Source organism: Telmatherina bonti (assembly GCF_933228915.1).
Source record: "Telmatherina bonti genome assembly, chromosome: 19".
Classification (NCBI taxonomy): Eukaryota; Metazoa; Chordata; class Actinopteri; order Atheriniformes; family Telmatherinidae; genus Telmatherina; species Telmatherina bonti.
Window position 1 is genome coordinate 21,223,928 of NC_136617.1, and position 7,728 is coordinate 21,231,655.

Here is a 7,728-nt window from a genome sequence, read left to right on the forward strand (position 1 = left end):
GGTAATAAACTATAAATATTGTGATTATTTTCTGTGAGAGAGAGAGATCTCAATACAAGCGCCTGCGTGCTTGTATTTGTTTATAATAAAGTACTTATTATAAGAAGACAGTTGACTCTTAGATTTATTACAACTTCTCAAGACCAAGTATTTCCACTGCAAAAGCCCTTTCATGTCTCACCAGCATGTGAAATAAAGTGGGACTTTAGATGTGATAGAAAATCGAATTTAATTTATATGTTGAGTGCATTAGGTTTGTAAAGTATTTATACATATTTTCATAATTGATATGTGCACATGTTTCGTGTGTGTGTGTGTGTGTGTGTGTGTGTGTGTGTGTGTGTGTGTGTGTGTGTGTGTGTGTGTGTGTGTGTGTGTGTGTGTGTGTGTGTGTGTGTTTTACACCCTGCTCCTCCCAAGCAGAACCGGTAATCAGCACCTGATTGCTGTCACCTGGGGACCGGGTCAGCTGGGGAGGGATTGGCTGGCGGATGCTCTCTGTAGCTTCTGCTGTGGACACAGGGACTGAGAGTGCAACATGCAAGAAGGAAATTCCCAGCTGTCGGAGTATGAGTGGGAGCTGCCACAAAGAAGCTCCAGCAACCGGAGACACCGAGAGACGTCACGGACTGGAGGGGAAAGCTGAGAGAAGATGCCTCAGCAAACACTGGGGGGGATGAAGTATGCTTCACCTCTTTATACAGCTAGGGACCCTCTCTTGTTTTAACCCACTCGTGAGGATAGAAGACCACTTTTACGATTGCCCTGTCTTAATCTTAGTTTTCTTTGTGCCGTGCTTTATCTAAAGACTTATTTTTTGGTTTGCAGTGGATCTAAAACCGGGCATCAGAAACAGTCGCAGCTATTCCACAGAGATAAAAGACCGTCTCCCAGTGGAAGAGCACCGTGCAGCCATGGACTGAACTGAGACTCACTTCTTTTTGTTTTAAATCAACTGTGTTCAGAACTTGGTGTGTTGACTGGTAGCTGCTCCTCCATAAGGATGGCAGGGGACATCATAAAGGACTGCAGTGTTTTTGAACTGCTCCGGTCTTGCAGGTGCCCCAGAACCCTGTAATACCAGAACTAATGGGCACTGGAACAGCCTCTTCACAACTGCAATCATTTTATTGAACAGAAACTAACTGGTTGCTCAATCCACAATGGCAACTCATCACTCACATCTAATTCTATACAACTGCTCTACTTGGTTTACTATATTGATTTTAGATTCACTTAGCTGAAGTGTTGAGGCCTTTTAAGAAAAGCTGGATATTTTTTTTTTGTCTAACCAGGTTTGTTAAAAAGATATGAAGTTTTTGCTTTTATAATAAAACAATTTTTACCTAGCAAGGATCTGACATTTAGTAAAGCTAGCTTTAGTGTGCAAAGAGTATTATCTCTGTTCAGTTTTTATCAGCAAGCTGATGAGGAATGAACAGATTTAACAAATTTATTCAGTATTTTTGGGTGACTGTTGCTTCTCAAATATTTACCAGCCTTTTTTTTTTTTTTTGTTAAACAAGTAGTTTCCTTTATCCCTGCTTTATGTATCCTGGACAGAGCCATTAGTACCCACAAAGTTGCAGCCTGAACCCAGCACATATCAGTTTGATGTTCTGTTATCAGGCTGTGGAAATGGACACTGCTGTTTTGGAAATAATACGTAAACACAGGACAAAGGGATTTTTGTCTGCAAGTTTTATTCTCCAGCTGCAGCTGTGAGAAGGTGTGCACATTAACTAGATTGAGACCACTGTCTGATTAACAGTAAGTTCTGATTAGCTTTTAATAGCCCCCCTGCTGTGAGAAGGAGTTACAAGAAACACAATTGTGAGATCAACTCAAAGTGCACCTACTTTACAGCCTCATCTGGGATCCTTTTAAGGAGGCATTGTCAAGTGCACAGGATACACATTTTACTTGGCTGTCTGACCAATGGTTGGTAGCCAAAGTCGAAGCACATACCCAGAGTAGCCTTTTGTTTACAATCATTGTCAAAGACACAGCTAATTTTTCATCCAAAATATAAATCATGACCAATGTCAAAAAATTCACTCAGAATGTTTACCTGATGGTCAGCATAAATCTGAGGTCATTCACAGAATCACACAAATATAGTTTGATCAAAATGTTCAGTGATTATACTGAAACTGCACTGCCATGGATGGAGAGGGGCTGTAACAGTCGTCAGTTTAGAGGGGGATTAGTGGGGAGGCGAGGTGAGATTTTTTTTTTCGGGGGGGAGATGGAACTGGGAAAGGGGGTCAGTTTGGTTGTAATGGTTACCAGCTCTTTTATCTAGGTAGTGAAGTTAAGGAGGGAGAGGGAGGTTGACCTAAGATATGATGAGATGAAGGGGGTGGTTCTTCTCTGGAAGCTTTTGGAGTCTCTTTTGTCTCATGGTCTTTAGGCTGAGGGAGTTTTATCTTGAAGTTTGTGCTTGGTTACGTCCTTTCATGTTGTTTTGGTCTCTTGACTGTTCTTTGTTCAAAGGAAAAGAGTGTCTTAGGGAAAAAAAAAAAAACAGGCTAGAGGTGAACAGCCTCACCCCCTGACCTGTTTAGGCAGAATCAGACTGAACAGTATGCTGAATATCTCCATTCCTCCTCTGAAAGGAGGGAGAATCCCACTGACAAATACCACCCAAACAGCTGATCATATCCATCAGTTGAGTAAAGTCCTGTTTCAGCACCTTAGATTATTTTCACAACATTGTTCAACCCCACATACAGTATGAGGTATTCCTCAGTTTGGCGTGTAGCCAGAATTTGTGTAATTTTTCCTCTTACATCTGATACCATATCCTTTGGAGAGCACATTCCCATTTTAATTTATTTCATTTTATTCAGTTTTATTAATTTTTAAAAAAATCTTTTATTATTACCATTCTAATGTGTTCTTATTGTTTCTTGGTTATTTAATTTTTGTTTTAAGTCCAGTGTTTTTCTTATGGAGCATCTCCATAAGAGCATCTCGGTTCACTTCTTTGATCTGAATCACAATTAATTTCATTCACATTACCCCAAAGGAAATGGGCTTTCTGAGCAAATGGATTAGGGACTCGAATAAAGGCTGATGTGAATGTGCTCTAAAGAGAGGTGTAAAAGGACATGGTCTGGATAGTGGTGCAGGCCAACCAGTATGCGTCACTAATCTCTGTTTTACCTGTTACTTGTCTTCCCCTTTCCCAATGAGACACTTTACTCTTCCACTTTTCACCAAGAGCATTCCAGGGAGGACTATCAGTGAATGAACAATTACTGGTACCCTGTACACAGTCGTCCTGTTTTTTCCCCATCAACTAATTAGCTGTGTGTCAACAACATCTTGTCTGCTGGATTTTGTTGAGTAGTAAAGCAGTGCCGCTTCCGTGAGTGTTTGTGTGTATGTGTGTGTGTTTATATAGAGCTATCATGTTGCTTCCTCTGATAAGTTTGATGTGGGAAGGCATATTAATATTGTCCCCCCTTTTTAATGAGAAATATGTGGAAAAGTATTTTTTTGCATTTTTTACCTTGTGGCTAAAACTTTGCAGTGGCCAAAGGATTGCTGGACTTTACTGCTGCAGTGTGTTTTGACAGGTAAGACCCAGGAGGTGTACTCTGCATTGTCCCTGAAGAAGAGCTCTGAATATAATGCTGTCAAGACCGCTATTTTACATGCCTATGAGTTTTGTGCCAGAAGCTTACAGGCAGCACTTTCGTAGCTACTCCAAGTATGAGAAGCAAACCTATGTAGAATTTGGTCATGAGAAGGAGATTCTTTTTGATTGCTGGTGTGGTTCCCAGAAGGTAGACACTTGGGAACAACTTCGATAGTTGGCTCTTCTGCAGGAGTTTAAAAATTGTTCCAGATGTGGTTGCAACATATTTGTGTGAGCAGAGAGTCAAGACTGTAAAGGAAGCTGCTGTATTGGCTGAATATGTATTGGCTCACAAAATGGCATTTAGTTCTAAGGCTGATGGTGGGTCGACAGATGCTGTCTTGTTGAGACATTCTTGTTTTTCAAGACCGGCTGGTGGCAGTCTTTCTTCTTCTCCACGCGGCTATACTGGTCATGGTCACACATAAAGAAGTTGTTTCTATTGTAATAAACCTGGCCATATTGTGGCTGATTGTCCTGTTTTAAGCAAGAAACGAAAGTCTAAAGCGGTGGCTTTGATTGGTTCTCCACTTCCTGCTACAGATTCTGAGCTTCCGATTCACTCCTGTTGTGCTGTTGATTCTGCGTCCACAGGCTTTGAACCCTTCATTATGGAGGGTCATGTTGCTGTATCAGTCTGATGCTGCTGTTCCTATCTGCATTTTGTGTGACACAGGTGCTTCATAGCAGGTATTGTTGGAGGGCGTTTTGCCTCTTTCAGATTACACCTTCCTGGGTGGTGATGCCATAATCCATGGGTGTGAGAAGTCATATCTCAGAGCACCACTTCACACTGTATTTGCAGTGTGAGTTGTTCTCTGGGGTTGTCTGTGGGACTCTGCCCTTACATTCCAGTCGAGGAAGTGAGTCTTATTATAGACAATGATTTTGCTGGTGAAAAGGCGTTTCTTAACCTGTTGTTGTGAATAATCCTGTGCCCTCGGATCCTTGTGATCAGGAGGGTTCAGGCCAGGTTTTATATCCTGCTTCTGTTGTGACCCGTGCTTGTTCTCAAAAGTCTGAGTGTGTTGGTCTTTCAGATACCTTCATGGCCGACAATTCAGATGTAGAGGTGTTGAACATGTCAAATGTGTCTGCTGCCGACTTTCAGAGCTTGGGTGACGACAAAAATTGTAAGTCTGCTATGTTACTAGGGGTTGTTGAATTGGCCTTGTGTGATCCTGTGCTGGCTGAAATGCCATTGAGACTTTGTTGCGAGTAGTTGGTAGCATCACAGAGAGCTTATCCGTATTTACATAAATACTGGCTTGGCTCATGACAGTCCAATGTCCAATTACTAAGACATACAATTGAATATTGAAATACTTCTTCTGGCCTGGTTTGAAATCCAGTGTTGTAGAGTATTGTCGCACATGTCATACTTGTCAGGTAGTTGGTAAACTCCATCAAGCCATTCCTCCAGCACCCAGTACTCTACATAGTACTTCCTATTTGACTGTTTCTTCCTGTTTCTAGTTGCAGTTGCATTAGCTAAATCATTAGCACCTGTGATCCACAGGGTGAGTCTATAAAGGCCCCCAATCAATCTCTACCAGTTTATTCAAACCAGTTTGAATGCCCTATTTTGGAATTTAAATATTGCTGGATATCCCTGGAAGGGACAGAAAAAAAGTATAAAGTGTAAGGAGCAGGGAATGGACCCAAAAGCAACACCAGAGACTCAGTCAGATAACAGTTCAATTGCTGGTCCTCCAGGACAGAAATCGAGAAGACTGTGGGGTGCAGATTCCAGAGGCTAAGCAGAAGTCGGTAGTCGGGGCAGATCAGGTCGGTAGCAGGCAGGCAGTTCAGGATAGAGCACTGGAAGGTCAGGCATGAAGGCAATGACAATTTGGCAATGAATGAGTGGTGGAGGCTGCATATATATACAGGCTGAACTGATGAACAAGTGGCAGGTGAGGGCAGTTAACAGATGAGGGGTTTTAGCAGCAAAGCAGAAAGAAGCAGGGCTAATTGTGACATAAAGAGTGCAGAAATAAAAATAAAAAAATAAAAAAGTGAGTAAAGAAAAGAAAGAAGAGCCGAAGACAGACCGGATAGAGGGCAGTGGTCCTTCATCCACATGGAAACACCAGACAACCAACAGCTATACCTGTACAGAAGCACCACAGAAAATATCCTACAAATGGCTTAACTCCCTCATCTGTACATCATTCAGCTCTTCAGAGGCCTGGTAACAAGTAATTTAATTTCATTCAGGTGTATTGGAGAAGGATTGCCTCTTAAAGCTGCAGGTTAGTAGATATCGGACCAGACTTGGGCACCCGTCCTGTGGCCTTTACAGAAAAAAGAAAAATGGTAAAACATGGAGCTGCATCACAACATAGCACTCTTAGGTTGATCATATTTCTTTTACCTTGTTCTTTCACGCCTGACCATGAGTCATTTCTCCCAGCCAGAGCTGCCTCTCGTCACATGCATGTAGATTATGGCTGTTTACCCACAATGCTGTGGTAAAACCCACAATCCACTTGAGTCACGGAGACCAAGATTCACAGTTATAGGCAGAGTGTTTCTTTGATCCAAATCAGTTTTCTTTTACACTTTCACAAATACCAAAATAAAGCAGACTTGCTGAGCAAATGGACCAAGATTCCAATGAAAAGGACACATGAATGCGTCCGAAATTTCGGTGCCCCTTTTGGTGACTTATACAGCAACACATCCGGTCCATGCTGGTCTTTTGTGCTGCTGAACCATGTGGACCTGTCACATGAGCTGTGTAATGGCCCTGGTGGCCTATCTGAGGACCCTGAAATTCAGCCACACACAGTGTTTTTAAAAAAAAAAAAAAAAAAAAGAGTAGATGTATTGAAAAGAGTGAGTGAGGATAGTTGGCAAGAAACTCTGGAAAGGTTGCTTGACAACGTGGGGAGGAGGCGTAATCCATAACAGCCTAACCCTATATGATAGCACTAGGTGTTGCATACCTGTAGCTCAACACAAATGTATCAGCCGTGTCATTACCAGAGTGATCCTGCAGCTCCAATCTCTGAAGCGGGCTTCTTGAGTGCTAGACCTATTTCTCCCTTAAAGCTGGGGTAGGAAATGTTGGGAAGCTTCCATTTAAATTTGTTGATACCTACAAAACAATATTTGGATTAACAGATGTCAATAGGAAGCAGAGTTTGCTTCCATTATAAATGATTGGCTGTATCAATGCAATAAAAATCACTGGTCTCCCACTATTCTCTTCCAAACTTGGCTAGATTCAGCGAGTTTCTTTCAAGCTTGGCTTTCCAGTCTATTAGACAATTTTACACATCATAAACCAATAGAGATGTTAGTCAGTCTTCGAAGGGTTCTGCCCTGCTCCAACCCACCCGACTCAAATCAAATGGATCCAACAGCCTATGAAGTTCTGCACAATGATTCATTGATTTGAGTCATATGTAGCCTCCAAGGCTCTTCCAGGAGGAATAAAACAACTTTTATTTTCCTTTTCTTTTTCTCCTTGGCAGGAGTAAATTATGGGCTCTTGATCTCCTCTTGCAGTCAGGGGGTGTCATCCTAGAGGACTGGAGAAAATGACCTTTTGTGACCCGAAAGAGGAGGACGGCTTCGGGTGTATTAGTTTTCTTTTCTTTTTCCCCCCAGATAAACACACAATTCACATTTACCTCCAGATTTCTCTTTCAGGACCTCCTGCAGACCCCAAACCAGATGGTCTGAAGAAAACCTCTAACACAATTTACAGTCCCTTAGGTCAATAGATACGGAATGTCACATCGAACTAAGCAACTGGCTCTTGTCAAAATGACACCTTTACACCTCCAGATAAGACTCAACGGCGCCAGGAGAGAGACCCGGCAACTCTGCTTTGATCCTCCCCGAATATACATTCTGGGTGACAGATCCACCCCTCTTCCCACAGGAAGAAACTCCAGATGCACTTCTTTGTGTCTTAAATTTCCTTTCACTAACTGGTTTAATGTAGCCTACATGATTTTTGTTGATAGGTTTGACTGAAGTTTCCCTTTTTATTCATTCTCATATGTGATTTAAATCCTTGAACTGATCACACATCAGAATCAATCATGAACACTTTACTACATAATGTT